Source organism: Rhynchophorus ferrugineus, unplaced genomic scaffold (assembly GCF_030347505.1).
Source record: "Rhynchophorus ferrugineus isolate W39M unplaced genomic scaffold, kcgeb_rfMv2 rfM2, whole genome shotgun sequence".
Lineage (NCBI taxonomy): Eukaryota > Metazoa > Arthropoda > Insecta > Coleoptera > Curculionidae > Rhynchophorus > Rhynchophorus ferrugineus.
Window position 1 is genome coordinate 18,086,114 of NW_027472581.1, and position 9,253 is coordinate 18,095,366.

Consider the following 9,253-nt stretch of genomic DNA (forward strand, 5'->3'; position numbering starts at 1 on the left):
TCGATATATGGATATATTGATATTTTTTTAGCCGATATGTTTTCAAAGTAAGTTAAAAAATATTTTTAATAAAAGCCTTTAAACATAACAAAAATAGAAATATCGATTTTTTTCCCGGTTACGAACACCCCTAATATAAGCTATATCCTTAGAGCGATTATACATCAGTCACAGGTCTCATCATCTAGAACTTCTCTTAGTTCGTTTCTTGTAAATATCTTTAATTATATCTATAATATAAGTTAATCTACCATATTTTATAGTGTATTTAGTTAAAAAAAATTAAATCAACTTAATGCGCACCAACTAATTACTTTTAGACTACGTAACAATTTTGTATTCCTCACTTTTAGATTAGTTGTGGCCCAATATTTGCAGATTACTTGTTTATTCTACATTATGTGGGAAAAGCTTTTAATATCCTTCTACTATCTAAAGCACTAATAGAATTCTGCAAAGCGTTTTTTACTAGGCTCCTGCTAAACGCATTTAAGTACTAAACCAAGTAGCAAGTACATAACAAATCACGGAATTAGAAGAAGGTAGATAACTAATAATGCTATAAATAACGTACAAGCCTGAATGAAATTAATGTAAAACATAGGCTCATAATTTAAGCAAAAAGAAGGCAAGTAAAGAAGTGAAAGTATCAAATACATAAAATAAATAGAAATAAAGCACAAGTTCGATCATACCATTAAAATCGAAGAATATCTCAGTAAAATCTCAAATATAGGATCTTAAGCTAATTTAGAAACTCCTTGTAATGAAGTTAACAATTGGAACCTCAAAACCTACACCTACTAAATGGTTCCCAGCATTAACTAATATCTACGAAAAAAGAATAAACTTATTTTATCTTTCGCAAGACCGTATAATCATGATGAATTTGATCTTTCATCACCATTCACAATATGCTATAGAAACCTTTTTTTTTCTTGGAAATCAATGAAGCCACGATATTCAAACGGTTTGAGGTGTCACCTTTTCCACTGCTACACTGCCTATAAAAACTATCAATTAGTACACGACGGATCATCATCGACTGCAGATTTCTTCAAATTAATGAAAAAATAGTAATAATTGTTAAAAATTGTAATGTTGAGCCATGATTAGTTTTATAATAGTAATTGAATAACTTAATCATTCTAAATGGAAAACTATTATATTGTCGATTTATTCGATGTGTTAATAATAGATTTTATGAAAAAATCCATTACTGCACCTCCATAAATCATTCAAAATTAATGAGCACACAATAATGCCGGTTATTTTTCACTACATAACTTGCACTTAACGTGAAAAGAATGGCATGAATACAGAAATCATACTCTCAGTTACAGTTACTTGCAATATTTACATTATTCTCTTTTTTCTTTCCCAATCGACTGACTCCATAAGAAGGGGATGCGGAAATTTATCGAGGGTAAGTCCGTGGGGTTTTTGGTCTGATATCAAGTTGTTACAGCGTCATCGTGTTTTGTAAAGGCGGCCGTCTTCCGTGTATATTTTTCTTTTATGTTAAGGTCGGCCGCTCGTTTAGTATTCTGAATGCGGTCTCGAATGAAAAATTGGAATAACTTCTAGTTGTAGTCTGCGTTATCGAGGACCCTCGGAAATAATCATATTTATATTTTATGAGAAATGAAGCGCTTACTCCAATATATCTTCTACTCTGTTACGAATATAACAAATATAGCATTAGTATAATACACATTCAACAATACGTACACTTAAAAAGTCTTGTTAACTTTCAAATTTTCTAATAAGGGATTTATATTTTTTTATATACCAAGTGTATTGGTAACTATGGTTTATGTAACAGATTTCACTGGTCATAATTATGTTATGATTATACATTTATAGTCTATCCAAAAAACCATTGAACTCACGTCATCAATATGTATAATGTATTGCCTATTGCAGTTTGTAAATAAATCTTAATACTAGACAATATTTTCGTTCTCATTTTATTCCAGTTAAAAAGAAATAGATAGTATCTGATACATTTAAGCATATAACCGAATTAGCCTGAAGTCATTCGGTTGTCAAACGTCTGCAAAATTTTTAAAAAGCATTATTTATAAGAGGTTATAAGCCATGATAAGAGATTATAACCGAGCAAATATTGTCTTTGAGCTGTACTTATTTTAATAGATTTTGATTGGCTGATTAAAATTTTGATCTCTGGTTAAAAATGCTAAGGTCTCTAATCAATAACTTCGACCAGGAATGACAGTTCTTGATGATGATGGACCTTTCTTACCGGCGTGAGAGAGGTATATATAATAAAGCTAAGGGGGACCCGTTATTTCAATTTATACAGACATAGGTATTTCAAAATCTAACATTAAGCCACCCTTGGTAAAATGCTGGTAAAAAGAGTGTAAAGAAAACAAAGATTGATGGAGAAAAGGTAAAAGTAAAAATAACTTTTGATTAGGCTTTGTAAATCATAATATTTTTTAATAATTCGTTGTAGATATATTTTTCCTCATGTTATAAACAAGAATCCAACAAAAAGATCCCAAAAAGTAATCGGCAAAGGCTGTTGTTAAGGATTGGCTTGCAACATTAAATTTTTTCAATAAAAATAATTTAACTTTTGGAAGATATCAAGCAAAAGAGTTACACATTTTATATTGTCACTTGATATATTTATATAGTGAAATGTTTAATTTTATTTTATATAATTTACTTTTTTTTGAAATAGGTCTGAAAAAAGATACACAGTAGATCACAGAGACACAGGCTGAATAATATGGCTGTACACTGTAATGTATTCCTACATATCAATGCAATATCAATAAAATCGAATTGTTATAGGACATAGCAATGAATAACATCAGTTTATATACTGGCAAAAACCATTTGTATATGTGGACAGGATCGTCTACAAAACACCTTTCGGTTTGGATGAACTCCATTACACTCACAGAAGAAGGCATTAAGAAATGGTGAAATTATGAACTAGTGTTAGATTGAAAAATAACAGCTTGTTTGTTGGTTGGATACTGGCTCAGTATGTGACAGTGAGTGAAACTTCCTGGATGTGGGATTATGAGTCAATGCTGACAATACAGGATGGTGAAAGTAGAAACCACTAATGTTGAGCATATAAATAATATAAGACAACTGTCGTAAATTGTATTGTAGAGTGTGAGAGATTTATGTGAATAGATTTATTATTCGCAATATATAAAAGCACTTGGTTACAACTTACGAGGAGAGAACGGATACTGTTTTGCGGATATGACATATGCCGTACAAAAAATGCAGTGATTATTTCTAATTTTATTAAGATAAATATCTACAGATAGTAACAGAGTAAACTAAGGAGAAACGCAGAGATAGCAAAAATATTTGACAAAAAACAATAGAAACCAAAATTAAACATGAAAAGGCAATATTCTCTGATGAAAAAAAATTACGTAGATGTACAATTATTAATTAGATTAAGGTAGATTAAGTCGCCAGGATATACCATAGGTAATTTAGAAAAGAAATGTACATATAATAAAATAACTCTAACCTATAAACTATTGTGGCTGTTAAATTAGACATTCAGTCCTTTGGTAATATATGTATTAGGTGCACTATAATATTAAAATAAATTATATTTTATAACATTTTTTTTTTCATTACTTGTTGTCGAAGTAAAAATGAACAAAAAGAAGCTACGTTAAATACGAAACATTGCGCTGTTTTGGCATCATAAATTACTACTTTGAATAGACTATATATATTTTTTTTATTTTTAACATTGAAACTCCGAAGCAATAAAAGCTATGTTCCGCCAAAAAATCAGCATTCTTGATTTAAATTTTTCGAAAATACAGATATTTTTGCCGGTTTTTTAGGGTAGCATCCATAAAATACTTCAGAGATGGGCAAAAGGTATAGAATTCAATGGATAGTATATATTTGAACTATACATTATCGCCGGACAGAATTAGATCCTAAATAGTTTTCCAAAATTTTCGTCGCATTTTCTTTCAAAGTGATACCGTCGTGTTGATGACATTGCAGGTAACTTGAACTAATATTTTCTAACTTCAGATCATATATTTACTTGGCGTTATGTGAGAATTAAACCATACTAATCTACTGGACTTATGGAAGCATATAACTTAGTATTATCCAAATTCAGAGCAAAGAAACTACATCAAACCAAGAAAAACAGTAGAAAAACAAACATCATATTGGCATTAGACTGGCGACATAATATACTCATGTAGCTCCCTATAGCTCGAATTAACCTAACTTGTATACTTAGTGTCCACAAAAAAGTTAACATATAGTCAATGTACATCAAAAATAATTTTGATCGAAGATAGCGTTTTAATTACTGGCCTTATTGGCCTGATTCAGCATCTTCTGATTATCGCCTATCTTAAAAAATGGTAGCCAGAATAAACTCGGTACTTGGATTCCGCATGTATTAACGGAGGAGGAAGTAATTGGCCATATTCAGCTGAATATGAATATAAATTCGAACCTGGTCAAACCTCTAGATTAGTTCTGTACGGTCAACCACTAAAACGACGAAGTATCTTTAAAAAAAAAGTCAGCAACGGCATCATGACAACGCCAAAACACTTTTTGATTCAAAGGAGGTTTGCGAAAGCACATTGTTCAATTTGTTGCTCAGATATCTGAAATGTTCTACTGTAACGGAATTATTGCTTTATACCAGATTATCGATCAAAATAGCCGTATATTACTGATTCGTGTTTATAATTTATCTGAATAAATCCGTTTTTAATTTATTTTCCTCCATAATTATTTTATGTAAGAAATAATTAAGAAAAATACAGCGGTAATATGGACTTAACGAATGTAGAAGTAATAAGCATGAAAGGAGCAGACGAAGACCGAGAAATGAAAGGCGTCATTTTGCGTGCAATATTAAAGAAATAAAGGTAGGGGCACATACTTCCAGAGGTTCGACGCAGATGTATTTGTATTTGACGTGAATACGAGCTGCTACATTTCACCGCTCGTAATTTGTTGTTTATTTAACCCTGTTTCTCTCTTCGGAATTCTTGTCATAATTACATATATAACACGATAATTAACTACTTATAGTTTATTCAAAGTTTTTTTGTACATACCTCCTCAAGATGTTTAATGTATTGCCTCCTGCTATTTGTAAATTCGTTTCAGAAACAGACAATATTTTCCTTCCCATTTTATTCTAGTTAAAAAGAGACATAGTCCCATCTGATTAGTTCGAACACGTAAACGAATAAACCTATCAAGGTCGTCCAAAATCGTCATATGCAAAATTCTTCAAAGCGTCCAAAATCGTCATATGCAAAATTCTTCAAACCAATAGTAATAAGAGGTTATAATTCTAACTTATAAACTATTATAGCTGTATAATTAAGTATAGTTTTTAGATGTACTGTAATGTTAAAATAAATTATATTTGATAACATTTTTGTTTAATAATTTTATTCATATTAGAATTTTGTTGTATACCAAAGCCCAACTAAATTAAAACTCGGAGTTGTTGCGGCAACTTTGCGACGTTTTTGATGATTTTGATGACGTATGTACAAAATAACTTTGAATAGACTATATATTTGATAAAATATAATTATGAATTCAGCTATAAAGCTGGTATGTTAAAGTTGACTTTAACATGTGATTATTTTTGATTTACTACACTTTACGTACTTAATGTTCAATGATATTTAATTTACAGTAGGATATTTCAAATAATAATATTAGTATTAAAGTTGATTGTATGTAACGTCATACTAATGACAAAATTTAATTATCAAAAGAAATATTTGTTAGAGTCTTAATTTTGGTTGAAAAATAATATTTAGGACATGGTTCATATTTTGCTAAATAGATATATTAACAAGTATAACAACTAATCGAGACAAAAGTCAACAAAACAGATCAACAAAAATGATGTTTGATGCCGGTTTTGAGCCGACAGTGTGATTGGTACATACTATTTTATCATATCAATGATAATTGAAATATAGGAAAATGATGTATTCGCTAATTGGCACAAAATCACATTTATCAGTACATAATAAATTGCTGTTATAAATTGCAAATACTGAAAAATATATAGACATACGGAGTTCAATTATGGGGATGTTCTGCAAAGAGTAACATAAACAAAATACAAAATAATCAGAACAAAGTTCCAAGAAGTATTGTGGGCGCACCCTAATACTACAGGACTGACTACCTACATCGATACTTTCAGAAACCCATAGTCTGTCAAGAAATCAAGACAATTGCAAGGGAGCATGGGTCCTCCTAGTTATATACCTAGATTTAAGTTATCATAAAGACAATTTGTAGGTTATTCGGAAACGACTAATAACACTGTAGTAATTAAATAATAAAAAAATATATCAATGACAATATTTATCAATAATTTATTTTGGCTCAAACTGAACAAAATGAATGTAGATGACTTGTCATGGACAGCACCAAGATTGTGCTATGTGACTTTTTCTTGTAGGGTTTCCTGAATTCGTAGATCGATTCTAATAAGCCGTAATTGACGAATGCCCAAAGAGTTAGCATTCAGGCATAAAATCAAGCATATCTATTCTGCAGAGCCATGGATACTTAAACCGCCCATATTCGTTAGAAGCTGCTGTGAACATCTGAACGATTATATCTCTCAAATATGACAGCATCCACATGTTTCATATCATTTCAGCATTAACCTTATTGAAAAAACACCATTTCATTATAAGTTAATAATTGCAGTTCATAAAACACAGCAACTTTTAATACAGTCGAAAAATGTTGACAGAGTGTAATAAATAAGAATATTGTTATTTGAAGAAATAATTTCAGCTAAACAGGCAAAAATCGCCCAATTTATTTATTTATATATTTAAATTATGTTAGCGTAATTCTGGTTAATAGATTTGATAAAAAACTCATTAAATAAACTTCATGAATTGTCATGAAAGAGTATTTGGTTAATAATTTATTGTAATTTTAATAAAACTTGTAAACAAAAATCTATATATTAGTATTTAAAATACGACACTTTTGTATATATCTGAAGAATTTAAAGTAGCAAGACCATAGGAGAGAACATCCTGTCCTACCCAGCCTGGCTATCCGATCTTTCTTGTCGGATTTTGCACTAATCTCTAGAGATATTTACAGTTACAATTAGAAATATATTGTACACCCACACCATGTGGGATTCGAACCTGCGACTATCGCAGTAGCAGGAGAAGCGTCCTATTTTCTTAACCACTATGGTTACCAGGCCGGCTGTATCTTTTTAAATATATAACATATGATATACAAATTATATCGTACAAGCTCTTACGAAATATGCTGCATTTATAGGAAATATCATACAATTCAGCATAATTTGGGAAAAATATTACGCCTATATATTAATTTTAAAGGATTTATAAGAGCTGGTTTATTATATATCATGTCGTTGAAATGTGAACAAAAAAAATGTTTTCGATGCTTTGAAAGTATTTGATTTTATACCGAGAAAATTACATTTGCGGGAACTTTTACGGAAGAAAAATGCGACTGAAAGTCATCGAATGTTGGGTGAAGCGGTAATTTTGACACCGAAGACAAAGAACGTTCTGGATAATGGGGACCACCTGGTCATGCATCAACATCAACGCGAAACGGCATGCATCAACATCAACGGCAAAGCTAAATATGCATGACTCCAAGCTAATACTATGTATTTGCTGGGATCAGCTTGATATGATATAATATCAGCTGCTAAAACCTAATGAAATCCTCAATGGAGATCCCTATCGACTACAGACACGTTTTAGTCGATTACTGCGCTAAAAAGGGCCGCAATACTATCAAAGATAAGACAATGTTATTCTTTATCAACACCTCAACCAGATTTTACAAAACCAATGAAAATATCCATTAACATTCCAGACTATGTTGATACTGATTGCTAATTTTTCAGACGTAACCATTTCAGTCAAAACATGTGCAAGGAGCACTTCACTTCTTATAAACATATCATGAATATCATCTAAAGATATACTCTAATCAGAACAGCAGTCAACTCACATCATCAATATGTGGCTGTCGCAAATTTTAAATTCATTCTAGAGTCAGGAAATATTTTCCTTCTCATTCTATTCTATTTAAAATGAGATAAAGAGCAATTTGACAAGTTCGAACATCTAACTGAATTACACTGCCAAAGTCGTCCGGTTGTCAAACGTCTGCAAAACTCTTCAAAATATTAATTAAAACAACTACAGGTATAACCTACAAAATAAAAAAATGTTCCCTTATACTTTGTTAGGTAGATTAGAAATATAATGTTAGGTAGATTAGAAACTAACAGCTCAGTTATTCAGTGATTCGTCATTTGAATGAAAGTTTCTGAGTATGGAACTCAATGATGAAAATTTTCAAGACAAGTCGATGAGAGTGAAAATAACTAAAGGTGAGATATAATTAATATACGGTAACTGTAAAAATATGTGTATAATTGTTTATAATATACATGAGCACTTGACATTAACAAATATGACTTATTACAAATACATTAGGAAGAATGCAGTAATTATATCTAGTTTTATCAAGAAGGATGTAGTAACAGAACATACTAAGGAGAAATACAGTGCTATCAAAATGATTTTACAAGGAAACACTGTACGGAAGGAAATAAGAAATAAAGGTAAAAGTTAAATATGCTCTATAGTGAAAGTAAAATATATTACTTGGATATATAATTGTTAATTAGGTGGATTAGGCATCCAAATGATACCACTACATAAAAAATGCGCCTGGGACTCTAGCACATAGGTGATATAAAAAAATATCAATATAATAAAACATAAAACAAACCTACAAATTATTATGACTGTATAATTAATTGTAGTTTTAAGTCAATTGATAATATATGAATTAGTATGTAATGTTAAAATGTATGTAATGTTAGAGTGTTGTACTGTAATATTAAAATAAATTATATTTTATAACATTATTTTTTATTTCGATAATATATTTTTTTTAATTAACTGTTTAATTATTTTATTTATATTAAAATTTTGTTGTATGTCAAAGCCATAATGATCTAAACTAACGACACAATTATCATGACAAAAGATATATCTCTGCCTAGGGCAATAGAAAAAGTGTAAGTGGCAGACAAGAAATTCTACAAATGAACGAAAGATTGGAAAATTCAACTTAATAGCTCCAAATCTGTCCACGTTAATTTTGCATTGCGGCGAAATAATAAAAACTTAAT

General features: G+C 30.2%; 1 long non-coding RNA gene across 1 annotated transcript; it reads left to right on the top strand.

Moving 5' to 3' along the window:
- The first annotated feature begins 8,333 nt into the window (after positions 1-8,333).
- Positions 8,334-8,847, top strand: LOC143192080 (uncharacterized). The gene is made up of 3 exons (XR_013004707.1): positions 8,334-8,443; positions 8,550-8,677; positions 8,744-8,847. It is a non-coding gene; the product is annotated as an uncharacterized LOC143192080 (long non-coding RNA).
- Positions 8,848-9,253: the final 406 nt, after the last annotated feature.